The sequence below is a fragment of the Artibeus jamaicensis genome, unplaced genomic scaffold (genome assembly GCF_021234435.1).
Source record: "Artibeus jamaicensis isolate MK-2021 breed Jamaican fruit bat unplaced genomic scaffold, CSHL_Jam_final contig_387, whole genome shotgun sequence".
NCBI lineage: Eukaryota > Metazoa > Chordata > Mammalia > Chiroptera > Phyllostomidae > Artibeus > Artibeus jamaicensis.
Genome location: NW_026521812.1, coordinates 20,267,114 through 20,293,790, shown reverse-complemented (window position 1 = coordinate 20,293,790; position 26,677 = coordinate 20,267,114). Strand labels below are relative to the sequence as shown.

Here is a 26,677-nt window from a genome sequence, read left to right as displayed (position 1 = left end):
TTTTGTTTTGCTCTAATGTATATGGACATGTTTTTAATTTTTAGAAATTTTATTTTTGAGATTTGAATAAAACTATTTTGTAGGCCCAAAATATTATAAATTGATCTGTTGGTTAATAAATCAACATTTTTTAGAAATTCTATAATTTTAATGATTTTAGTGACTCCTTTCAGTAAATGTTAGGGTCCCCAGCCTCTAGCTCTCTCGGCTCCCACTGACAGATAAGGGAAAATATAAATCGTATTTACTTTTGGAGAAAACGTGCTCAAAACGTCACAGCAATTTTCTAGTAGGAAAAGATGAAAGCGGCACCCCAACAGGCAGTGTCCCACTTCACCCCACCCTGCCAAATGGATGCTTTTTAAAGCAAGAGTAAAGATTTCTCTGCCAAAATTACTAGGCACTTTAAGAAACAGCAGGTTTGAAAACATCTTCTTAAATGCAGTATCACCCTTGTATGAATGTCAAAGAGAAATGAAAGGTAATTGAAAAGAGCTAACTGTTTTTTTCCCCTCTCTCTCATTTGAGTGTTCTAGTAACTACTTATGAATTATACTTGGAAATGAATCCTTTCATAAACTCATGCTTTATTTAGTCCATGAGGACGGAATAAAAATGAGGAGCTTCTCCCCTCGCAGTCAGAGACTACAATTGCTAGCATTCACTCTGATGCCTTTAAAATGTGGAACTTTTAAAATGTGGAAGGATCACACTCAGTGAAAATTCTCTTCTTGCCTCCGGCATCACAGGATGTCCATGGAGAAAGGCCTGAAATTCTAACACTTTCCTGGGACCTGAGGCTCCATGGCAACTGAGGTCCTTCCAGGGCATTCAGAAGAAGTGCCTCTTACTAAACAATGGAAAGCCCAAATCTCCACTATACTTTGGAATATCTGGTGAACAACTCTGTTCCTTCAGAGGAGAGATCATCCCACTTCTTCTCCAAGATGAACCTAACATAGGAATGTTAACCCATGATTTACTCAAAGAAAAAAGCATATATAAGGATACAAGTAAACCATCATCAGCAGCAGCAGCTCAAATGCAGGTGGCAGGTCTGAAATTTACACTTAACTACTCAGCTGTATACAAAAGATGATACTTCATTTCTTGTAGTTGACTGCACCTTGATCATGACCTTTACATTTCTACTTATGACAGGAAAACAATCTTGCTATTTCCAGGTAACGTCATCTCTTCAGATTTAAAATATTAGTTGCTTCAGGGCAATTAGTCCAATTAAATGCACCTCAAACTGCCTGTGGCTGTGTTTCTTTCCCTTTTGCTCCTTCCTCCCAGGGGAAGATGATAGGCTGCCACAGGATGGGGACAGAGCCTGGTCCAAGCTGTGCCTCCGAGCCCTCACTGGCCTCCTTGAGGTGTCCTACCCCTTTGCTTAGAATGTTGGCCTGGTTCTGCTGGTGTGACTGGTGGATACCTGCAGTCATGTGCCAGCAACGAGACTGGCACAGTCCATTCTGTACCCTCTTCATTGTGACCTGAGGCATCTCCCACCCGGCTCCCTTAGCACCTCCACATCTTCCTCAGGGGGCTGCAGGACCATCATGATTCTGTATGCCGCATGCAGGCACTGGGGAACTGTGAGGGGACATCTTCTCAGGGCTAGTTTTTGCCTAAACGTGCCCCATGGCAGGGCGCATCATAAGGTGCTTTCCTTCCAGAGTTCCAAACAGGACCCAGGGTTCAAGTGCTGCCCGCCAGCAGATCATCCTCCATCCCCCTGGAGTGGGGGATCCCAGCCGCCCATTCATTTCTTATCTCTAGTTTCATCCAAGTCTCTACATGCTCCATTCTCCAACCCAGGAAAATATTTCCTCCTTCCGGCAGCCTCCCTCCTGCATGGCTTACTGTACAATATATGCCAGGCCTTCTGAGATCTGGCTCTTTGAAATCCACAAGTCATTTTTCTTCTAACAAAGCCCGCCTCTACAAGGAAGGCCTGGGCTAACTCTGATCTCTGAAACATGTTTCAAGTGCCGGTTATGAAAGTCAAGCTGGACAATGTCGTCTTTGTCCTAGACTATAGTCTACCCTTCCCCTGAAGTAATGGCATCCTTAGTCTCAATGAGGGAGACTCCTGGGGTGACAAGAATTAGGAAAAAGGGAAAGTAAATTGAATACCAGTTCAAAATATTATCCCCACTAAATCAGCTGGTCATAATGCAAGGTCTCAGAGGTCCTAGAACACACATCCAGGATTTTAAAAAGCACAACATACAAACTGGTCATTCTTCTAGAACAAGGGTCCCCAGGCCCTGGACCACAGAGCAGGATGGTACTGGTCCCTGGCCTGTTAGGAACCAGGCCACACACAGGAGGTAAGCCGTGGGCTAGCAAGTGAAGCTTCCCTTGCATTAGGGCCTGAGCTCCGCCTCCAAAGAGGGTCTAGCCTCTTAGCTTCTTGAATTCTTTATGTGTAATGTCCTGAGCATCTATCTTGTTAAGTAGAGACCCATTCCACAGGAAGCCACCCTTGTTCGGTGTCATTTTGGAACTCTCCATTTCCCTGGGTTTCCCTTTCCTAGGGCCCCTCTCACCTTTGTCTCTCCCAAGTGAGGGTAAAAATAATAATAATTAAAAATAAACAAATTAGTAACTGGATGTATAACCTTGGGCCAGTCACAAAAATTCTCTACGCCTTGGATTCCTCATATCAGGAATTAACTAACCACCTAAGGCATCATTTATTAGGAGGTAATTGAGGGACATAAATGTTCAGTGCCAAAGAATGAGGGGACTAGGGGGATCTTCCCAGAATTCCAGTTGGAATTCCAACTGGGCTTTGAAAAATGAATAGAATTCTGAGGGAAAGAAGGATTAGGGGATTCCAGAAGGAAAAAAACAAAGGCTAAAACACATATTCCATATTAATGGTATTTAGATCGACATCTGACAAGTCAGGTGTTAAAGTAGTGGTGAACAAGGTAAGCCAACTATGACGAAGAATGTGGAGACACTGGAAGGCACTGAATGCCAGGCTGAGAAATTTGCTCTTTCTCCTACTCACTGGGTTGTTGATAAAGGGACAAAGCAAAAGGAACCAGGATCGACATCAGCCAGCACATCCATTTTGACACGGATCAACACTTTCTCACTCACTCTGGAAAATACAGGAGTAACATACAGGGAATTGTTTTATTTTTTTAACTTGGGTTTTGTTTTTGTTTTGTTTTGCAACTAGAATTGTTATTTACAAATCATGGGGGAGCCTGAGGGGCAATCAGGAGAACACAGATGAGGCAAAGGTATATACAAAGGGCAGTCACAGACGGACACTCTCATATAGAGACAAAGATAAAAGATATAGAATCACAGAATGCCGGAGTTCATAACTCAGAATCGGTAACTGAGCACCTATATCTGACTGAGAACAATGAGGTGCTCTGTTTGTATTTGCAGGTTAGACAGTAAACTACACAATGAAAAGGTGAGGCCCTCTAGACTCTGAGAGCAAATAAGAGAAATCATTAACAGAAATCAGCACTTGTTAAACATCCTTGCGTGTGTGTGTCCAGCTATAGGCAACATATCATACAATTTGTGAAATGAAGTTAGAATTAAAATCAGATTTTATAAGCAACAGCACTTGAAATTGTTATTGCTTTAAACAGATACTACAATGAGTGGAAACAAAGGGACTTGTTGGTATTTACTTGCCTTTTCAGCAGAATTTAAATTGGGCAGGATTTCATAGAAACACAGATTCAGGAACTTTTTCTGGGATTAGAGAAGAAAGGATTGAGGAAAGTGCCCTGGGCTTTGTTGTGGGAAAGGCGATCTGGCTCATTTTTAGTTTTCCATTAAAGCCCTACTTTTCAGTTAAAGCAGATGGAATCCTTATACAACTCCATGAAAAGCCTACTATTTTTGAGTACCTCAAAGATGGACGCTTTGAAGAAAATGAAAGTGTTTAGAATTCATCAGATAAAATCCCACCAGCACGTTCAAAAGAAGCAGGTACTTATAAATCTTAAAAATACAAGGTGAGAGGTCTTTCTGTGATGGGTTTCTGATCTCCAGCCTCCTCTCGGGTGCTGTTCCCTCTGGCTCGGGCTGATTGATGATTTCCCACCGCTCCATGGCCTGCTCCCATCACAGTAGCTGAGACTCACTCTATTTGCTTCATTTCTCATCTCTCAGAAACCATTCTCATGTACAGAAAAGATTTCAGTGTTCAACCCTACCCACCCCTTACTTACTGCATGAGAACAGGGCCTGGGGATATGCATTCTATAAGATCCTTAGAGGATATTCATGCACCATTGCCCTAAAGATCTTTCCTTATTAGGAGCTAAGACCTGGTTCAATATAGTCTGTTAGTCAATCTGCCAGGTGGATGGAGGAACAAGGGCTGATTGATGTTCACTGTGTGTGGACTGTGAGGGACTGGGCTATAGGTAGTTATAATCTCATTTGAGAGAGAGAACAAATTTAGTGTTAAGAGCAGAGACTCTGGAACCAGACTGACTGCCTGGGTTCAGATCCTAGCTCTGCTGCTTACTAGCTCTGTGACCCTGACTGAATCACTTAATCTCTATGCCTCGGTTTCCCCACCTATTAAATGGGAATAACAACAGCACCTCATGAAATAGTGTTTGCTGTTGTGTTGGGAAACCAAACTCTGAAAAAGATACAAACCTGACTTACAAAGAGCTCAGAAGTCAGTAAAAAAAGAGCACTATCTGACCACCGTCCCACCCAGTGGACTTCACTCGGCTTCATAAGTCAGTCTGTGATGAGGGTGATAATGAGGTGGTGACCAAGGGCCATGGGGACCCAGAGACAGGTCCAAAGTGGGTACTGCCCAGAATGTAAGTCTTGAATGGGGCCATTAGAAGGAGTGAGGTTTACACAGGGTTTGGTAGAAGTATCGTACCACCAATACTTAACACAGAAGTAACTGCAAAGCAAAGGCAGGGAGGCTTGAAAACAGGCAGGTACTAGTTCGGTTGGTTGGGTGTTATCCTGCAAGGCAAAAGGTTGCTGGTTCAATTCCTGGCAAGGGCAGATGCTGAGTTGCAGGTTCAGGGCACATACAAGAGGCAAGTGATATTTCTCTCTCACATCAATGTTTCTCTCCCTCTCTTTCTCCCTCCCTTCCCTGTTTCTAAAAAATAAATAAGTAAAATCTTAAAAAAAAAAAAAAAAAAGAAAATAGGCAGAGAGTGTCCACATCTTTGGAGCAAAAGCAGGAATGAGTTTAGGAGCCAGACAGACCTGGCTTCTCTAGTAATTAGCTGTGTGACAATGGGCAAGTTACCTTCCTGAGTCTTAGTCTTCCCATCTGACCAATGGGAATAATACCTACTTCACAGAGTTGTTATGATTAAGTAAATTACTGTGTGTAAAGCACTTAACAAGGCCTCTGAGGTTTCATAAAAATGGTATGCATTATTATTTTTATGCTGCATTTAGAGAGGCCTGAGCAGCTGCAGTCACCATGGGTTTTTTACACCATGGCAGAGAGAGGGATGCAAGGCCCAAAAGAAGGAGCCCTCGGGAAAAGCCTTCTGAATTGAAGGAACTAGTGGGTTCAGACTTTCCCATACTGTATTTTTTCCTCCAAAACTTATAGTTAGTCGGTACTCAATATACATTGGACCAAACCAACCAGCTGTTGTTGAGGTCACGGGTCTACAGGGACAGTCTCTGCTTCCTGAGGACACCCAGGGCGGGGACCCAGGGCGGGACTGGGGCCGCCTCACCTCCAGGGTGAGGTGCAGTGCAGGTTGTTCAGGAAGCAGGCTGAGATGGACAAAAAAACGCTCTCATCCAAATATCACAGCAACTCACAGCCTTATAAACACTGTTAAAGTTTCATGAGTCAGTAAGCATTATCTTTTCTTCCCATGTTTTTATTAGACCATAAATCCAGTTCAGTTTATACCCTTCTAGGATTACCGCGTTCTAATCAAGTGTGAGTGCCACTTATCCCTAAGTTATCTGCACCGCGTGTCACCCAAGTCCATTTGGATAATACTGTCTAGGCTACTTGCGTGTTATAGTAGCTTAAAATTATATTTGCTCAATAGATACATTAAAAAATTATATTCCTCTCAATATCCCACATCACCTCTTTTTTATAGGAACCAAGTACATGAAAGTCGTAACTTGCGGGGGTTTCCTACTGGGTAGTTCATTCCGCCTCAGAAAGTCATGAAGACATTGTGAAATTCGACTCAAGGGATCTACATTGTAAATAGTTGAAAATTCTGGTTATCTGACTAAAACAAAGAAACCCTTTTAGAGGGCTACCCTCAAAGTGCTTTTGTTTTCTATTCTCAGGAATAAAAAAGGCTCAGCATTTCTTAAGAAGACTTGCTAATAATGCTGTTTTCAATCATGCTATCTGAACAAATTTCCTACCTTTTCTCAATAATTCTTGATCCAGAATTGGCAATCATCCAAATCTCTTCCTAAAATATTCAAAATTTGCTTTTATGCACACAATACTTTTTCATCCTCCCTTCCCTAAGGGGCATATATATTATATGTATGTGTGTATACACATGTGTGTGTTTTGTGTATACATGTGCATACACACACACATACACACACACTTGAACAACAGCAGCAAACACACAGCTTTTCCTACATGTGGGGTACTATTCTGAGTGCTTTACATTTATTAACTCATTGACTACTACAGTACAATTTGAGGCAGAAACTATTATCCCCATTTTAAAGGTGAAGAAAGGGAGGCACAGAGATTAGGCAACCTCTCATTAGCTGATCTACCTCACACAGCTGGGAAGGGTAGAACCAGGACCATACCCCAAATATGGTCCTGGGCTGAAAGACTTGAAATCTGGCTCACAGTGGTAACTTTGCCACCTTGGTTAAGTCACTTAGCTCTTTGGGGCTCTCTGAACATGTTGGACCCCATGACCTCTGAGTCCCGCAGGGTTGTCTGTGCTGCAGGTTTGGTTCCTATTTCTACCTTGGTCTGGGGAGCAGAGAGTTTCAGACTTCTACCCTCCATTCCCCTGATGCTGTTCTGCCTGGATTCAGAGATCTTTGGTGCTAAATCCAACTGTACTTTTCATTCTTCATCTTGTTTAATCTCTAGGGCAAAACCTTCTCCCCCTGGGAATGAAGGGCGTGTCTCTCCCCAGGGCCTGCCCCGTACCCAAGCTGTCGCTCTCCCACACGGGCCCTGGGCCCCTGCTCCTCCTCCTCTGCTCCCAGGCTCGCTCTCTGCACCCTCCCTGAGGGATGCTGCCCACACCCATGGCTTCATGTATTTTGTAACTCGCTGCTAATAGATTTATATTTGAGTGTTACTCCTCACTCCAGACCTTCTGTTCAACTCCCTATGAGATACCTAGAGCTAAAAGTGCAAAGTGTCCATGATAAAGACATTGCTTCACACACGCCAGCTTTCCTTACTGAACTGACTGATGGTCTTAGTGTCTCTCTCCCCCCATCTGCCCACCCCCGTGTCTATCTCACCATCTCTTATTCTGTCTCTTGCTCCATCTAAACCTTCATCTGTTGCTCATCTGAGTTTCTACCTTCCCTGCATCTTGACTGCCTCTGGTCAACAGCCAATTGTGGCCAAATGATCCTTACAAATTAAAATCAGGTGAAAGCAGTGTCTCCACTTACAACTCTTAAATACATTCCTGACAAGATACAAAACAATTCTCAGTTTTTCCCCCAGCCCTGTCTTCTCCCTCTGTCCATCTCCCTCACACCTACCCTGAACCCCTGGCAGTTTCCCAGCAGGTTTGTGCGTTGGCCTTGTGGGCCACTCCTTCTGGGGCAATGGCCATCACACGACAGTCAACTAGGTGACTCCTACTCCCCACACTCCTACTCTTCATCTCGAAGACACCTCCTCCTCCAGCCTTCTCTGCCTGGCCACCCCACTTTCCCACCTCTTTGTGGAGGTCATGCTCCCTCCTGTATGTTTCCTTGCTCCTGTGAGAATCACTAGAATCACAGCCTTTATCATAGTGGTCAGAGACTTCCTCCTGCAGGTTAGTTCTCTGGAACAGAATCACATCTCTTTGCCCCTGCATCATCTAGTTCAATGTCTGACAAATGGTAGATACAACAAATGAATGCTGCTGAATGAATAAATCTGTAGGACAATCCACAATCTCATAGAGATCTATCTGTCGATCACCAGAAGAACCCAGCTTAAAATAAAGAATCACAATGAGTAAAAGTATTTCCAGTATCAACATGCTGTGCTTTCCCATTTTAAGATTTAATTTTATTTTCTATTTTCTAGGTGAGCAATAGACAAGGGTCTAAATGGAAGGAAGGGAGGTAGAAATGAAAGTTTTATTTTTTACCGAAACATAAAGTCTTATTTCCCAACAAGTTCAAGGCATTTACACCACCACCCCCCCATGGCATGCAACACGTTTAATTAATATCATCATTGTATCTGTATATAGTATTTTGCATACTGCCTAGTGATTAAGAGCAAGCAAGGGCTTAGAAACCAAACTGAGCCTGAATCCTGACTCAACCACTTACTGGCTACATGATCTTGAGTTAGTTATTTAACTTCCTTTGCTTCAGTTTCCCATCTCTAAAATGGGGATTAAAAATGAAACCACTTCATATCATTATTGTTAGGATTAGAGTTTAAACAGCACTTGACAGATAGCAAATGCCCAATAAAAGTTAGGTGTTATTAATCATTTTTATCTCCTCCAGTAGACAGTGTGCTCCTCAAGAGCAAGGGCAACAGATGTATTCATTTTCAGGACTATCTCCCAGTGCTTTGCCCACGATAACATACTGGGCTAATGTTTTCAGAACAGATGAATATAATGCACTGTTTATAGCAAAGATAAGTACACTATTAAATATGATGACTAGAACAGACAGAACTGCTCCAATGATTTGGAGACCTGTGGAGAACACGGATATGTAGAACACTGACAGTTCACCCTGCTCAGGTACCTCCTTGGAATTCGCAAGGACCCTAGTCAACAGGTCAGGGCAGCTTGAGTGACTCAAGAGAGAGCTGGGCTGACAAAGGCCTCTTCCCATTAGCATGACCTGGGGCAAGAAGTTCCTCCTCTGGAATCTGCTTTATTTCCTCTTCCTATGAACAGAATGTGGGGCTGTGATTTCTAAGCACCCCCTTAGCCACTTTGGGAGTCTCTAAAATCAACAGGTAAAAAACGAGGACAAGGACGGTGCTACTGGAATTTAAAAATTAAAAAGAAATATATCAAAGGCAATACAGGAACTATCACATCACTATATTACAAGGGATTGCTGAGAGGGAACTGGTCAAAAAGCAAGATGTTTGAAATAAAAAGATCTGAACTTGTAAAAGCAAAAGAACAAAATCTCTGATGGGTACAGGCTCTAGGTTTCAATTTAATTTAATTCTCTTCAGCCTACAAACTCCTTGAAAGCAATGACTGTGCCTTCAAATATGGCAAAGCTGCTGGCCAAAAATACATTTCTTCTTCGTCTTTCATCTGCTCACCTGGCTAATCTATATTTCCCAGGCTCCCTTGCAGGTCATAGAATTAGCTCTCTGGTAAAGAATGTAAGTAGAAACGATGGGGGTCATTTCCAAACCAAGGTGTTTAAAAAGTGGGTGCACCCCCTCCACTCCCTCTTTTGTCCTTCTGCTAGCTGAATGCAGGTCACAACAGAGCACTATGAGACAGATGATAGACCATGGGGCCCAGAATCACTACATGGAGGAAAGCCACCTCCCCCACTGACCATAAATACCTGTTTTGGATTATTACATGAGGAATAATGAATGTCTATTGCTTTTGGGCCATTATATTTTTGCAAGCCTACTTGTTATAGCTTCTAACATTGGCCTAATTAACGCAGGTGCCTAGCACATACCAAAGACCTAACTCACATTTGTTGAGACAAGATAAATAAGGCCAGGTTTCTTCTCTCAATGCTGATCAACTAATGATGTTAACAGACACATGCCAAACACAATGCCTGCTGCTGAAGTTTGAAAACAAAATTGGAAGCATGATGTGTTTGAAGGGGAAAGGATGGAGAAAGCTTTACAGATGAGGTGACTTTTGAGCTGGGCCCTGAAGGTTAACCAGTACCAGAGCAAATCAGATGGGGTCGGAGATTCCCGCCCCAGAAGAAAGCACAGAGTAAAGGCACAGAAACCTGAGTGTGCATTTGTTCACAGTCAACCTCATCATAAAGTCTCTCTAACTTGGTGAACACAGTGCAAATTTACTGTGTACTGACTTTCCTTCCTGGGTCTGCCATTACACAAACAACCATTTGTTTTTTCAGTACACTCATTAACCCTTCTGCTTTTTTTAATATAAAAAGTCCCATGATGAATGTCCTTAGTGCAGAAGCAAATGTTAATGAACCTTAACAATTCTTTTCTAATAAAATGTTTGAAAAACAAATGAGATGGTTCTATTACTTGTAATAGTCAAAGAGCCATGCTCTTAGGAATCATCTGTTTCCACCTACATTTTGACATTATTGATTAAGCATGTAACAGTCACTGGCTTACAAAGCAGAACATTAAGCCTCCGGATTTACATGAACATTTCTTCTTTTAAAAGGAACATGAAGCAAATGGTTAAGAGTTCAGTCAAAAGATTCTCTACATCCTTTGCTCATAGCTAAGTGCCTCCAAAACCTGAGATAGTTAACAAACCACTTCCTCCAAAAATCGGTGAGCCCCTTCCTCACAGTACCCATGGGGCAGGGACTCAGGAGAAACAGCACAAAGAGTGGAACGTATTGTCGTATTGTCGTCTCTTGGGTGGTGCGAGGAAGGATGTGGGCCTCTGAAGGCTGCCCTGAAGGAAGGAAGAGACAGTCTCCATGGTCTTCCAAATGCCAATTCAATGCTGTGATCAATGCCCCAGAAACTTATTTAAATATAAGGACAAAGCAAAATTAGCGGGCAGGCAAGATTTCATTTCAAAAGACTTCAGCACTCTGCAGACTTGAGAGAAGAAGCAAGTCAGGCTGCTCCCCTCTTATCAAACACCAGTTTAATTCTCTGATTCAGAAACAACTGTTTCTGCCTCCACACCAATTTATGCCACCTCAGCTCTTAGGACCTATGCCCTAAAAGAGAGGGCGTTAAAACAGCTGGGGGGGGGAGGGGTACCTTGAAAGTAAAGCAACTCTCAAGATGGCTGGAATCATTGCCCCCTTAAATCTAAGAAATACTGCAGCTGCCAGTCAACACTACCGGTCCATGAATACAGCAAAATGCTAGCACCTGCCATCCTGCATCTGGGGCCATTTATTCTTTGGTAAATGTGGCAGGAAAGACTCTCAGAGAGAAGATCAACTGCTTTATCTGAGAGAAAGGGAAGCTCCAGGGAAGAGAAACAAGAAGCACTGCGCCCATCCTTGGGTACTTTGTGCGGCTCCTCTCTGTGCACTGAAAGAGCTCTTTGTGTCACACACACACACGCACACACGCACACGGAGAGTCTGTGTGATTTATTGGGGGAGGAGGGCCAAAAAGGGTTATTTTATTATCCCTCTTCTCACTGAGTCCCAGCAAATCTCCGCCTGGGCCCAAGCTCGGTGGCCTCTTTCTGGCCCAGTCCCCTATCTCTGGCCTGAACTGCGGCCGCAGAGATAAGAGAGGGGAGCCGACCAAACAAAAACAGTCATCGATCTAGCGAAGTAGAGAGGAAATCCAGCAAGCAGGGAAGGGAGGCAAAAGGAGATTGGGGGAGAAAGGGTGGGGAGTAGAGGAAGAGGATGAAGGCTCCAGCACAGGGGACAGGGTGGGTGGATGGTGGCACAGGAAGAGTGAACGGGAGGATGGGGGAAGTGCAAGGGAGGTGCCAGAAATAGGCAGGAGGATGCGATGGGGAAGGTGACGGCCGAGAGGTGGAGGAGTGGGGCAGGGGTGGAGTGGGGTGGGGAGGGAAGCAGCAAGGGGCATCAATTATTAAGTGATTACATCATCCCTGACATTAAAACAACACACACGGCCCGGGTCCCCGCGGGGGGCCCCGAAAGGAGGGCGGGGGCGGAGTCTGGGCCAGCCTCTCCACTAAGCCAATTCCTATTCTCACCCCGCGCCCGCTCACAGGCGAGAAAATGGGTCCCTGCGCTACCTCGGGGCGCAGGGATGCCTAGGATTCTGCAGCGGAGAGACTCCGAGCCCGGCCAACTCCCCGGCAGCCCAGTGGGACGCCCAGGAGGTGGCGGCGGCCAAGAGACCGCAGCGCCGGGCCCCACGGCGGGGGCAGCGCTGCGCGGGGGCGCCGGCGGCCTGGGTCTCTGCAGCATCCCCGCGGCCTCTCACCGCGCATCCCTTGCCGCTTACCTGTGCGGCGCTCAGGCTCCGGAACCCATTCACATGGTCCTCTCCCCGCCCTCCTCCAGCGCGGCCCAGGCAGCTCCAGGGGGTCCGGCTGGCTCGGGAGCTGGTGGGCCTTCCGAGAGCGCCGAGGGGGCGGCGCCGGGTATCCCCTGCCCGGCGGCCAGATCCCTTTCCGGCGCAGGCGGCGGCCGCCGGGCGGTAAGGTGCAGGCGGAGGCTTTGTGTGCGCCCGGGGAGTCCTCCGGGCGCAGGGTGAAGCGCCGCGAACCCGGACGGCGGAGGACGCGCGGCTCTTAAGATAGCCTCGCCTCGGTTCCCGCGGTCGGCAGGCGAGCGGGCGGGTCTCCGCGGCCTCCGGCTCACAACGACCCCCTCCTCCTTTCCCGCGGCAGCCCTCTCCCCTCCCGTTCAGCTCTTGACAGATGGCGCAACTGCAACGAAGCTCCGCCGCCGCCGCGGCTGCTCGCAGCTACTCGCGCTGATGCTCCTGCTCCTCAAGCTCCAGCCTTGAGTGAGACGGGGGCGGGACACACCCTAAGAGTGGCAGTCCGAGCTACCCTATCAACGGGTCCCTAGGGAGCCTCGCGCGGCGACCATTGGTGTTGGGGCGGGGGGCGGGACTGAAATGGGTGGGGCCACTGAGGGGGTAGTGCGTTTCTGTGGCAGCCGGCATCCTGCTGCGTTGAGTGTATTGAGAGGGGATGCGAGGTTGGAGGAGTTGTGTATGGGTTTTTAAGGATTATGTGGACTTCTGAGGTAGTGAGTTAGGGCGGAGGAAGGAGGGGGAAGAGTGAACTGCAGTTTCTGCTTTGCAGAAGGTTGCAGCTGTCACTGCAGAAAGACATCTGCCATTCCCCCAAACCAAGGGGACCTGCCTGGAGGGAAAGGGCTATATTACCTTTCTAGTGTCTTTTTATTTGAGGGTAGAAGTGTAAATTGAGGAAGTATTACGGAGGTGAAAGCGTTTCCCTCATCAAACTGAAGAGTGCAAAACAAAGTAGAATCTCATCACAGAACCCTGGAAAAGCTAAGAGGAGCTTGGAAACACACAATTAATATTATTAATAATAATGGGGAGGAGGAAATTAGGATTAATTTACTAGCCTCTTATTTTCGTGGACACACACATATGTTTATTTTCAAGAAAAAACCTGGAGGATTACTGAAATGGGGGGAGAGGGCGCAAAGGGCAGGCAGTGATTAAGGAATCTGCAGTCACGGAGTACAGATCTGTTTGTAGTTTTTTCCAAATCATGTTTAATTGTAGCCATTGGTTATCTTTGGCTTCTCATGACATTCGGCTTTCTTATGTTTCCCCCGCCCCCTTCACTGAATCTGAGCTTTGGCTCAGATTTTCCTTGATGGAATAATAGCCGGTTAAACATACAGTTGGGAGTGCATCAGTCTTTATTTCCTATCCAGCTTTTCTAAGGCAGGATGTAAATTCATAAAAAGAAACATTTTGGCTTCCTGATTTTCTTCATAAGTAATTCCTGTTTACTGAAAGTTCTGCTGTAAGGCATGCTCAGATCGTCCTCCTTAATGATTTTGGCAAGAACCCTCCTTCCCCGCCCCCCCCCCCAAGCTAGTCTAATGTTCTGAGAAGTATAAGTGAATTGGCTTCTGCTTCGGTGCTCAAAATCTATAACATTACCTTTCCTGCCCATTGATTTTTTAATTGTAGTTTAAAAGTGTCAGTCACTTTGATGAGTTTTTTCTTTTTTGTACACAGTACTTTTCAAAAAGGTTGCTAACATATGTTAAATAATCCCCATTTGGGGGAGGGAGTTACGAAATTGAGGGCAAGAGAAGTTAGTAACTAAACTCAAGGTAATAGTGTAGGTTTGTTACTGTATTTTGCTTTCTCCTTAAACAAAATGATAAATGAAACTATGTTTAAATTATGTGTCTGGTCATTTGTTCCAGAGTCCCAGGAAATGGGACAAAAATAAGGACTAGAAGATTTCCATAGAAGAGAATTATCTCAAAAGAAGGAACTCTTCTTCCTCAGTACTAGCCTGCCATGGCTGTCCTAGGTTTATTTGAATGCAATTTTCTACAGCAATGGTTCTCAAACCCTAGAGTGTATCAGAATTACCAGAAGGGACTTGTTAAAACACAGATTGGTGGGTCCCACCCCCAGAGGGTCTGATTCAGTAGGTTTGGAATGGGGCTCAAGAATTTGCACATCTAACATTTCAGATGACGGTGATGCAGCTGGTGTGTGTACCATGCCTTGAGAACCACTGGTCTAGCATGGGGTTATCCAATGTGGAAGCCACTAGTCACACATGACATGTATTTGAGTATTCGAAATGGGATTAGCCTATAGGGAGATGTACTGTAAATGTAACAAACATATGGTATTTTTGAGATTTAGCATGAAAACACCTCATTTTTATATTTGTTACATGCTAAGAAGATAATAGTCTGAATGTATCATGCTAAATGAAATGCATTATTAAAGTTAATTCACCTTTTTCTTTTAATTTTTTAATAAAGCAGCTAAAGCATTTAAACTAGCATATGTTGCTCATACTATGTTCCTCTGGACAGCTCTGGTCTAGAGTCGTTTTTAATTCCAGACCGACAGTGTCACTGTCTCTGAGAGCACCTGCATGAAGCAGATCACGTGTTCTCATGCAGAAAATGGGGAAATAGTAAAATGGATTTCACACTACTTTTGTAAAAAGACGAACTGGACAGGGAAGCAGTTTTTTAAATTGTCATGTATTCTCAGGAAACTATTCTTAAGATATATACCTCCTTGAAATTCCATGTGAAAATAAATTTTTCTGACATTAAATCTGGAGTAGGTAGGGTGAGGCATCTCACTGTTATGGTTTCTTCAAGAAGAGTCACTTTTTAGTGTCTATGACTCTTAATAGTGTCTTAATCTAATTAGTGGACAAAAAGAAGAGACAATGCAATTAAAATGACAGATTAACCTGCCTCCATGAAGTCTTCATCCTGTTTCTGTAATTCTTTCCTTACCCACACCCATTCATCTGTTATCCTTCTTTAATGTAGCTTTAAATGGATTGGGCCTCCTCCAGAGGATTTGCTAATGGTCTGGATGAGTATGTAGACTACTGTGAACCATTTGGACTCTCTTCCCCACTTTGATCTACTGTGCATGTTGCTACGGAGACCTTGGTTAAAGATTTTTGACACCATCTCCGGCCTATCAGAGATAAGTCATCTTTTCCTCTTCACCCTCCCATTTTGTTTTGTTTTCTTGTGGATAGCTTTTATTATACAAATCAGAATTTGTGTAATTTCTAGAATTTCTTTTTTATTGGACTGGTACTGGTTATTTTTATTTTTCTGTCTTTCGCCTTAAATTTTCTTATTTCTATCTGGGCTTTCTTCATGTTGTTTTAACAAATGTTTTTGTTATCTTTTAAAGTAGAAGTGTCCTTATTTTTTAATTTTGATAGTTAAAATAATTTCTTGACTTACTATATAACATTTTAGTTTTAATCTTCTGCTGTCAGCTTGGTAGCAATACATATGGCAAGGGTAAGAATCCTCGATGTAGAGTTCTTACAAATCAGTGAGGAAATAAAGATGAATGCTGCACCTGGAAAACAGGTGCAGAAATTTGCATCCCCAAATGGCCAGTAAATATGAGAAGAGATTCAATTCCCCTTGTAACCAAAGCAATGCAAAGATATAGTTTATCAACTGCCTGGTTGGCCAAAGACATAAAAGGAGGTAGGAAATGGATACCCACACGTTACTAGTGGGAGTGCTCATTGGTGTAACACTTTCTGGAGGATGATTTAATAACATTTATGAAAAGCCTTTTTAAAAGTATGTACTTTTGACCTAGCAATTTTACTTCTTGGAAAGAATGGAACAAATTTGCAAAGATGTACCTGTGATGTCAGAACACTGTTTATAATTGTGAAAAACTGGAAAAAGTTTATTAATAAGGGACTTGGAATATAAATTATGCTATATCTATAGAATACTATATAGCCATAAAAATGATGATGATCCCATTTATTTATTTATATGGAAAGATTTTCACAAGAAGTCATTAAAAGAAAAAAGTGAACAGATTGGGTTGTGTGTGTATATATGTATATGTGTGTTTTTATGTTATATGGGATGGGTAAACAGGTTTACAGTTTTTCATATGGGAAATAATGCAATAATTAATAAATAATAATACAAGAATAAAGTCTGTATTTCACATACAGTTATAAATCTACTTCCCCACTCCTATCTATTCCATTGTTTTAAAACTTATTTATATACATTATATATAAATGCATAGAAAAGTATGCAAATATGTATATCAAACTTTTTAAAAATATATTTCATTGATTATGCCATTACCATTGTTCTATTTCCCCCATTCCCCTCCACCCTGCACACCCCTCCCACCCACATTCCCTACCTTTATTTAGTTCATGTCCGTGTGTCATAAGTTCTTTAGCTTCTACATTTCCCATACTACTCTTACCCTCTCCCCATCTATTTTCTACCTACCATCTATGCTACTTATTTTCTGTACCTTCTCCCCCCTTCTCCTCCTCCCACTCCCCTGTTGCTAACCCTCCTTGAGATCTTCATTTCTATGTTTCCACTCCTGATCTAGCTGTCCTCTTAGTTTGCTTTTGTTTTAGGTGTGGTTGTTGATAACTGTGAGTTTGCTGTCTTTTTACTGTTCATATTTTTATCTTTTTTCTTAGACAAATCCCTATAACATTTCATTTAATAAGGGCTTGGTGATGATGAACTTCTTTAACTTGATCTTATCTGAGAAGCACTTTATCTGCCCTTCCATTCTAAATGAAAGCTTTGCTGGATAGAGCAATCTTGGATGGAGGTTCTTGCCTTTCATGACTTGGAATACTTCTTTCCAGCCCCTTCTTGCCTGTAAGGTCTTTTTTGAGAAATCCGCTGACAGTCTGATGGGAACTCCTTTGTAGGTGACTGTCCCCTTATCTCTTGCTGCTTCTCGAATTCTCTCCTGCATTTTAATCTTGGCTAATATAATTACGATGTACCTTGGTGTGTTCCTCCTTGGGTCCACCTTCTTTGGGACTCTCTGAGCTTCCTGGACTTTCTAGAAGTCCATTTCCTTTGCCAGATTGGGGAAGTTCTCCTTTATTATGTGTTCAGATAAGTTTTCCACTGGTGGCTGTTCCTCTTCCCCTTCTGGTACCCCTATAATTCGAATTTTGGAATGTTTAAAGATGTCCCGGAGGTTCCTTAGCCTCTCCTCATTTTTTAAAAAATTCTTGTTACTTCATTCTTTTCTGTTTGGTTGTTTCTTTCTTCCTTTTGGTCCACTCCATTGATTTGAGTCCCAGTTTTCTTCCCATCACTATTGGTTCTCTGTACATTTGCCTTCATATCACTTAGTGTAGCCTTCATTTTTTCGTCTAATGTACAACCAAAATCAACCAGTTCTGTGAGCATCCTGATTACCAGTGTTTTGAACTGTGCATCTGATAGGTTGGCTATCTCTTGGTCGATTAGAAGTATTGGCTCTGGGGCTTTGATCTCTTCTTCTGTTTGAGCCATAATGTTTTGGTCTGTTCATGCCTGTTATGTGTGAGGGGCAGAGCCTTAGGTGTTCACCAGGGCAAGGTAACCACCCCACTGCTGGGTTGTGATGCTGTATATGGGAGCAGGGGCAGAGAGGGAACAGTGGCTCTTGCTTCACTCTCTCAGATTTCAGTCCCTTCTGCTGCTTCCCACAAGCAAACCAGGCCTAAACTGGAACCAACTGGTACTGGTTCCCGGGTGGGTGGACTTGTGTACACCCACAAGGACTCTTCATTGGAGTCCTTGACTCCAATGGAGTCATTGGAGTCCTCATTGGAGGACTCTCTCCAATGAACTCTCCAGTGAGTCTGGGAGTCTCTCCTGGCACCTCAACCCCCACAAGTTTTTTTAATTAGTGCTTTTAGGCTTTATCCCTGGTGCTGGGGCCCTGGGTTGCTAGGTCTGTCTCACTCCTTGTTTTCACCTGGTTTATCTGTACACAAATGTGTAACCGCAGTCAGCCAGCCACCTTGACTGCCTCACTGGGTCTGTTTGTTGCCACCCCTGCCCAGGGTCTGCCTGCCACCACCTGCGTGCCTGGGTGTATCAGCCACTGATTTTTCCGGGACCCCTCTCAGCTGCCTGCAGACTTTGCCCCTCTTACTGGTTTGGATGAATGGTCGTCAGACTTCCATACAGTTCAATTTTCTGTCAGTTCTGGTTGTCTTTTTGTTTCTAAATTATTGTTGTCCTTAATTTTGGTTGTGTGAGGAGGCACAGTGTGTCTACCTACACCTCCATCTTGGCCGGAAGTCCCATACACAAAACTTTTAGAAGTGATTTTCTCCACGTTATCAGATTATAGGTCATCTTTCATTTTTAAATATTTTTCTTAATTTTCTGAACATTTACACTGGGCACTTAATTAACAAATGAAACATTAAAGCTGTTTTTAAACTTTTTTCTTTTTTTGGTACCTTAATTTTTCTTTTTCCCTTCCCCCTCTAATTCCCCACAGGTTTTCCTCTCATTTGAAGGAGGCTTGCCACAGGGGTGGTACCCAGGAGGGGCTTCCTGCCTGCTCAGAGGATAGGAGGCCTCTGCTCCCACCCTCCAGCAGCCACCCTTCTAACTTCTAGTGGGTGTCCTGGAATTTGTAAGAATGACTCAAAATACTTTACTCACAGAGCAGGGAATCGCTGATAAACTGGTCTCTGGGCTAAGCTCTCTATACCTGGTTTACTGAGAAACTCTTGCTTCTGACATCTCATCAAATTCTTATAGAAAAAGCTGCATATTTTAAAATCTATCATGTTCAGAACATAGCCAACAAATCCAAAGTATACTGGATCTACAACTTGCCTTGAGCCAAGAGGAGATGATCATGGGAAAATCTTGTGTAGGAAGGGAAGGACCCTTTAAACACACAACTCCAGCCTAAGCCTGGGAGGTGGTGGGGTAGGCGGTGTTAAAACTGCCTTGGGAAGAGACCCAATAGAGCATATGAAACTGGGATTCTGGTACTGCTTTCATACCAGCTTTCTCTAATTAAATTTTGTCCAAACTAGATAGTTGCTTCTCCTGGCAGGACCACAGCAGAGACTTCTTGGTGTGTGATTCTCCAGCTTTCTTCCCTTTTAAAAAGGCAGAGACTGAACTGAGTAGACATATTAGAGTTATTGTGAATATGGTTTTAGAGCCCAGGTCCCCTGGACCACTGCTGATGCTCTCAACACATCAGTGTCAACACTGGGCAAGCTGGGTTGGGAAGGACTGGACCTACAGAAGAAGAAGCCTGTACCCCAAATAGACCTCAGTGAAAGCAGGAATGGTGGTGGAGATTGAAGATGGTCTTCTTTGATTGTTTGCCTGACTCCCAAAGGGAGGCCTGTGCTATTACCTGGTATGGTTCAAATGTCAGGAAATGAGACTTAGTCAACCTTGAGTATATACATAGAAATACTGAACTTCATGTAGTAGTTACTTCCAACAGATCTCCTATAGGAACCCTTGTAGGATTCTAACAAAGGAGGCTTTCTTGTCATAAGATGGCCTATTGCTTTCCTTTACATTCCAACTAGCTGTACGTGCCACTCTGGGCCTTTCTTGACTACCCACTCTTACCTCTTTCCTGGCTCCACTCTATGCAGTGATGGTCCTTGAGGCTCATCCTATGTGGCTGAGACACAGGAAAGTCTATGTTTGAGCAGAGAGTTTGATCAGAGGCCTTCAGATTCCCACTTGGAGGCACAGGTTGACTAAGTCTGATCTTATTTGAGTGAGGTGAGATTGACTTGCCTCCCGTGGAAAGACTATCAAAAGCCACAAAACGAGGCCAATAGGTGGTATGTGTGAGTGTGTGAGTGTGTGTGTGATCTGGTGTAGTTCCTGGAGCGTGTCCTTGATGATTTAGATATTATTCTGGTTATAGTCTTTTGTAGTCCTAAAGGAAAAAAGGAAGATAATATCTCAGCTTTCTAATTATTTTAGGTATCTACATTTCTATGAGACTTGGATTTTATAACATTTATCTTGCCACTTTCAAGTATTCAAATATCTTATCTGTCAGGTTGTCAAGGGGGAAAATACACACAAAGAAGAGAAAATTATTATATCGGTCGAGGTTCTTGGTTGCAAGCAAGAAATTTCCTAGAAGGATATTGGGTGGCTCAGAGAATCAGTGGGAAAACCTGAGAACCAGGCTCAGAAAATCAGCAGAAATCAAGAATCACTAGCCAGGGGCATATCAGAAGAGTGTTTAGGATGTTCTGTTGGAGACCTCACACTGCCAGGGACTTCTGCCACTGCTGAAGATGAATTCTAAGCTATCTCTTCATCCTCCTCTCATTTGCTGTATCTGTCAGTGGGGGTTGGAGGGACAGGAGGCTGAGGAGGGGGGATTATTTGGTTTCCTTCAGCTTCTGTAGAAGATGCTGAGACCTTGTCCCCAAACAACTCAGGTAATGGGACTTTTACCAAATTAGGAGGGGAGGTGGGATGCTGGGCCAGAATTTTAAAAATGACAAACGCCCCCTGTGATTATTCACCCACACCTTTGTGAACCTCAATGTGCCGTGATTAGTTGTTACTACTCATTCAATGAGAATCTCTTCCTCACTAGTAATGATTCTATTCCCTGGCAAGTGGGTGACAAGCTGGGTCCCATATTTATATTCCCCCAGCAAGGTACACAATATCTGCTTGAACATAATGTCTCATATGAATGGTTTTTTAACTTCTATTTATTCTATATTTCCTATGAAAGAGTTGATTGTATCTGAGAGTGAAATATGTACAATGGTCTTATAGGGATCGAAGTTCCTGAGAAATAAGATTGATGGAATTTTTACCCTTGTTCCTTTCTACCTTGAGAACCAGCATAAAAGGCTCTGTCAGGCTTGGCCTCTTCCTGTTTGTTATCATCCTTCATGTAGAACTCTTATCGTGGCTTCCCAGCTAACAGTGATTCCTGCTTTTGGATTAGCTCCCAATACCCAGGGGTGGGTGTCTGGAGGCCATGTCTATATTAGAGGGAACCTCTAACACCCCAGCCTAGCCATTGCTGGAAGATCGGGGGTAGACACTTATTCCAGGATGAGCCAAGGATTACTTACTAGGAACTTGAAAATTTGATCAGAGATGTACAGACCTGAGTGTATTAGGAAAAACCAATTGCTAGAACAAAGAACCCCCAAATCTCTGTGGCTTTACCTAACAGAGATTTATTTCTCTCTCAAGTCACAGTCCAATTAGATTTATGTTGGGCAAATTTTTACAAAATGATTGAAGGATACAGGCTCTCTTCAGCCAGGATTTTGCTGGATCCTTTTCATAGCACTAGGAAGGGAAGGAGGGAGAGAGAAAGAGAGTGAAAAAAAAAAAGAGAAAATTGAATTGTATGATAGCTTTTAAGGGTTAGACATAAAACTGAAACATCTAATTTCTGCTCACTTTCTATTGACCAGAAATAGTCATATGGCCACACCTACTGCAAAGGAACTTAGAGATGTGGTCTGGTGGTGGCTCTCCAGCCAGGATGCTATAGTCACTACAGTGGGAGATAGTAACACTGAGGACGGCTCTGGGGAGACTATCGACAAAGTCCTGCTGCTGAGCCTCCTTCAGTATTTCAGTTTCTTTTCTTCTAACTTAGCTTAGTCAGTGCCTCCTTGGACTCATTGAAATATCTCAACATCTGTCCAATATGTATCTCCTAATGTTTAAGGTGGCCAGACATGTGTACACATGTATAAAGTGGTATATGTATAAGCACAACAATTTCAGCATTTTTATAATCACAAATAACTGGAGTGTCTTAAATATGCATCAATAGATGACTAATTAAACAGATTAAGGTACTTGCCATTGATCATGCCTTCAAATAGACTACATTTCTTGGATCTGGTAGAAAGTGTTTATTTCTCCCTTGTCTTCCACTTTAACATAGCTGAGCCAAAAACTGCTTTCACTAATTTGGGTAAAATAAGAAGTGGGAGAAGAGTAAGGTGGATTGAGAGAGTCTTGAACTATATCTATCTATGACGAATAAAACTTGAAAATAAAAGCATGCAACTAGGGTATCTCAAGGAAGAGAAAAGCCCTTCAAACACTAACAACAGACATGGATTCCAACTCTGCAATGACACCATCTGACGTGTGCCCTGGCATAACAATCTTTTGCCTAGTATCTGGTGTGATGCTGACTGCTAGCTTATAAAATAGAGCAAAATGCTGAGCAAGTTAGTGCAGCAACATTCAAAATAAAGTTTAGAGAAAGATAGCTGATATTACTTCCAAATTCTAAAGTTATCTAAAATTTTTGTGTCCTTGTAGTTATGTGATAATACCCATGTCTGTCAGAACCAATAATAACAACAAAAATAGTCACATGGTGTACAGGAATTTGCAAGTGTGGGCATAGACACTGAGATCCCTGTCACGATTAGAGGTTTGATTTTTCTAGCTTATAAATCAAAGTCAACTGTCTTAAACTTTGAAGGCTTCACACCAATCCAAAGAAGCAATACTTCTTCATATAATCCATGGTATAAAAAGTCCAATAAATTAATTTGGTCAGAGAAGATCTATCTCAAATAGACTTAAATTATTAATGGGGTTATAGAAATTGTACTCATTTTATCGCAAGAGAGTCAAGTTTACTAAGAATAGTTATTAGACAATCAGAAACTGTGTTACACTGGGATGAAACTGAAATTTATTCCATCACCATTCAATTTATCATTTATTTTAACTTGATTTATCATTTATTTTATTAATTGCCTTTGGATAAACTATGTGTACTCCCCAAGTATTCTCTAACATGTACATTCTTTCTATTTTAACTTTCAGGATCATTTATTTTTCCTAGAATCTAGATACAATTAACTGTAGCAAGACAGTGCTCAATACTATTTAAGCCTCATTTTAAGTTCTTTAAACTAGCTCATTATTTGTAAATGTGAATTCGCATTTTCTAGTAAAAATAGAAACTAGAATTTGACATTAACAAATTTACTCAACACTGATGTTAGCTACAAAATTTTTATGAAGCACGTGGACTTTAATTAGCAAAATTTGGCCCTTATAAACCAGCTTACACATAAACAGTTACTATATCTGTCCTAACCTATTAAACACACACACTCTTTCTCAACAGAAAGAGAAACATTCTGTTTCTATTCAAATATAAAATTAGACAAGGATATTTCTTTCACCACTAATAATTTAACATTGTTCTGAAAATTTTAGTGACTGCAATAAAACAAGATGAAGAAACCGTATGTATAAGTAAGGAAAAGCAGATAAAATTCTTATTTTATTGATGTAATTGTCTACCTAGAAACACCAAGAGAATAAACTGAAACACTGTTAAAACAAATAAATAAATTCAATAAAAAAGCTGATTGCTGAAGGTCATGAGATAGGTTCTAACAACAGTGAGTGAGGTGAAAGCTGTGCATAGCCAAAACCACTCTTGAAAATTCTCCAAATTGCTCATGAAATACTATATACGTGGAGGTTGAGTATGCAAGTCTATACACTGTATCTGCATAGACATGTAATATATATGATAATATGCAACACATTTGAGTATATGTGTAAAACAATTTATCAGTGCTTTTTCTCTGACAAAACTTGTGTTTGAATATACCATTATATGCACACATATCTCTACCATAGACAAAATATCAATAACTTTCTTAGATACATGGTTAGAAACTATGTAAAAAGTCCCATTTATAACAGCAGCCAAAAGTAAGTAGGGGTCACATCTTGGTTTCAGTTCCCTGTAAAGCTGACCCTGATACAAGCATGAGTATTGGGCTTGTTTATTGCTTGAAGAGTGATCCCAGAAACTCATTTTGGGAACGAGAATGGGAGACTGGGAAGGGGAGGAAGTCCATGGGGGCTGCCTCATCAAGCCAGTTATTTCCAGGGGCAAATAGATCATCTGCTGACCAGGCCCGTGTAGGAGACAGTATAAGCATATGCCAGAGATATTCCAACAGGAGGCAGAGGAAGCTGGGTGTTTGTCCACCAGTTCTCCATCTTGATTGGTGAGAAGATATTTCTAGGGACCTAAATGCCAGATTTCAAGTTGGCCCTGTAACAGACCTTGGGCACTCCGATGGCCAGAAGAGACCCCTCACAAAAAAACAGGGAGCCCCTGACAAGTCGAAGGTATTTGGTGGGCAGATACTGGCAGCATCTCACACATGTTAACCAAAAAATGAGTGTGACCTATATACAAAAACTGCAGATTTCTACTGAGAATCATAGATAAAAAGTCTTAATGGAGAGATGGACTATGTTCCTGGGAGGAAAAGCTTAATAATATTAAGATTTTAATTTCCTCCAAATTAAACTATAAATTGAATAAATTCCAATTAAAGTTATTCTGGGAATTTTTAAAAAGTGCACCTAGAAAAGAAATGAATGAAAATAGTTTTTTAACAACTTGAACTTATGTTGTCAATAGTATCCTTAAAAATCTTTTAAATAATGAGTGGGTACTGGCCTTAGCCGATAGTAAATTGGATGGTGCTGGTGAAGGGAACGACAGACAAGTGAGGGGAACATTCTACAGATTGCAGGAACATGCTCAAATATTTATAAGCATTTACTGTACACTGAATACTACATGTAGCATTTCAAATCAGCCATAAATGAAAGTAATAATTATAAAGGTAACTGGGACAAGTTAACTCTCACATCATATCTTATAGCAGAACAAATTCCACATGGATTTATGATTAAAGTGAAACTAAGTTAGAATATTAAAGTACCAGTCAGAAGAAAGCGAAGGTGAATATCGGTGGGTAAGTCTATAATAGAATGGGTAAGTCCAGTCCAGGCTTGACACCTGAGGTAGAGTCTGAGAGAAACAAAATAATCAAACTGTGTACATAAAAATGAAAAACATCTGTTGCCCCAAAACACCCCCCCAAACAGAGAGCAAAAGACAAAAGAGAAAGTATTAATATACTTAATATATAAAAAGTGCTTGAAGTTCTTGAAAATTCACAAAAAAACCTACTAAAATACTAAAAATTAAACTAGACAAAGTATCCACTCATCTATATTCAATATATATATTTCTAATTTATTTATTGTTCTTCAACTGAGAACAGTGGTTTTCATTGTTTGTTAGGGGGAGAGAGATAGAGTAAACTGATGTGACAGAGAACACTGACTGGCTGCCTCCTCGCACACACCCAGAGATAGAACGCACAATATTTCAGTCCTCACAGGGCAATGCTCCAGCCAACTAAGCCAAGGCCAACGGATATTTTTTCAGAGCCTTTATTTAGGAGGCACTGAGCTATGAAGAGAACAAAGGTTACATATTGGAATTATGTGATAGAGTGATCAGGAAAGGCCTCTCTGGGGAGTGGCATATAAAACAAGAACTTTAGAATGAGAAGGAGCCTTCTAAGTAAAGAAGGATGGGAGAAAGTGGAAGAGCATTCCAGTTTGAGGGAACAGCATGTGCTTAGGCCTTGGAGTAGCAAATATTTGGTGATGTCAATAAATGGAAAGGAGGCCAGCATGGTAAGGAAGAGGGCAGAGAAAGTGGTAGGGAACGAAGTGGAAGACATAGACAAGGAGGAAGTTATGCAGAGCTTTCAACATCATGATAGCTGGTTTGGAATTCACTAGAAAAATTATGGGAATCCAATGAAGGGCTTTAAGCCAGAAAACAGCATGATCAAATTTTCCACTTAAAAATATGCCCTGCGACTGCTCTGTGGACTACAAAATGGAGGAATGTAAGAGAATTAACAGGGTGACAAGCTGGGAAGTTTTGTGGTTGCATAGGCGGGGCCAGGTGATGTTGACATGGATTGAGATTTATAAAGGAGTTGGAGAGGAGTTAACATATATTTGGGAAGGAGAAACAATAGGACTTGCTTATGAGTGGGAAAGGAAAGAGAGTAACCAAAAAGGAGCCTCAGGTTTCTGACCTAAGTAGCTTTGAAAATGGTGGTGATGTTTTCTACCACAAGGAAGGCTGCAGGAAAAGTGGGGAGAATCAATGTTTCTTTAAGAACATGTGAGATTTGAGATCCCTGTGATAGATCCAAATAGAAATGTTACTATCAGTTGAATAACTGAGTCTGGAGCTGGCGAGTGGGGGAGTTTGGGCTGGCAGTATAAATGTGGTAATGGGTACATGCAGTGATTATGGGAATTGATAGGCTCACCAAGAGGGAAGGCCCAGGACTAGGTCACAAGAAATGTAGGTAGAGCAGGAGACTGAGGAGGAAGAGGTAAAGAGACAGGAAGATGTGGTATCTCAGAAGGCAAGAGAGGAAGTGTCAAATATCACTGAAAGGTTTAGAGAAAGGAGATCCAGAAAGTGATCTCAGAATTT

General features: G+C 42.3%; 1 protein-coding gene across 7 annotated transcripts in view; it reads right to left on the bottom strand.

The window, feature by feature from the left end:
* The window catches only part of FYN (FYN proto-oncogene, Src family tyrosine kinase), a 203,087-nt gene extending 190,295 nt beyond the window's left edge, over nucleotides 1-12,792 (bottom strand). For all 7 annotated transcript variants that reach the window (XM_053664772.1, XM_053664775.1, XM_053664770.1 and 4 more), the window contains exon 1: nucleotides 12,302-12,792. The gene's annotated coding sequence lies outside the window, so the exon portion shown is untranslated. The remainder of the gene's footprint in view (nucleotides 1-12,301) is intronic.
* Nucleotides 12,793-26,677: the final 13,885 nt, after the last annotated feature.